The following is a 1,016-nucleotide window of genomic DNA, read 5'->3' on the forward strand; positions in this document are numbered from 1 at the left end:
TTTTTTTTGTCCTTTTTTGTGACCGGTAAGGGGATCTCAACCCTAGTCTTGGTGTCGCCCAAATTGCACTCAGCCAGTGAGTGCACCGTCCATCCCTATATAGGATCCGAACCTTCGGTCACGGCACTCCCAGTGCCGCATTCTCCCGAGTGAGCCACGAGTTGGGCCCACAAAGTTCAGTCCTTTATTTTTTTTTTTTTTGGCTTTTTGTTTGTGTGTGTGTGTGACTAGTAAGGGTATGGCAACAGTTGGCTTGGTTTCGCCAACGTGCTCAGCCAGTGAGTGCACCGGCCATTCCTATATAGGATCCGAACCCGTGGCTGGAGCGTAGCTGCGCTCCCAGCACCGCAATTTCTGCAATTTCTCGAGTGAGCCACGGGGTTGGCCCTTGAGGTCCATTCTTAAAAGAATGAACTTTGTAGTGAGGTCCATTTTTAAAAGACTGAAATTTGTAGGCCAGTCCCGGGCTGCACTCGGGAGGGTGTGGCTCTGGGAGCACAGCTACGCTCCAGCCGCGGGTTTGGATCCTATATAGGAATGGCTGGTGCACTCACTGGCTGAGCGCAGTGTGGGTGAAACCAAGCCAAGGGTTGCGATCCTCTGAATGGTCACAAACAAAAAAAAANGGAGTAATAAAAGCATATTTTACATAAGAGTTTAAAAAAAAGATAATGGGAAAGGAAAATGAAGAGTAGGCTTGGGAAATGCTTACTTTTGAAGGTTAGTTGGAGCCTAGTTAGTGTAGATAAGGGGAAGGAAGAACAGGTAGGCAACAAGGATTGGAGACAAATCCTGGAAGATCTTGAGGGCCATTCATTTTTTTGTGTGTGTGTGTCCTTTTTTGTGACCGGTAAGGGGATCTCAACCCTTGTCTTGGTGTCACCCGCACCGCACTCAGCCAGTGAGCACACCGGCCTTCCCTATATAGGATCCGAACCTGCGGCCGAGGGCTAACAGCGCCGCAGTCTCCCGAGTGAGCCATGGGTTCGGCCCACGAATTTCAGAACTTTTTTTTT

Source organism: Galeopterus variegatus, unplaced genomic scaffold (assembly GCF_000696425.1).
Source record: "Galeopterus variegatus unplaced genomic scaffold, G_variegatus-3.0.2 Scaffold20531, whole genome shotgun sequence".
Lineage (NCBI taxonomy): Eukaryota > Metazoa > Chordata > Mammalia > Dermoptera > Cynocephalidae > Galeopterus > Galeopterus variegatus.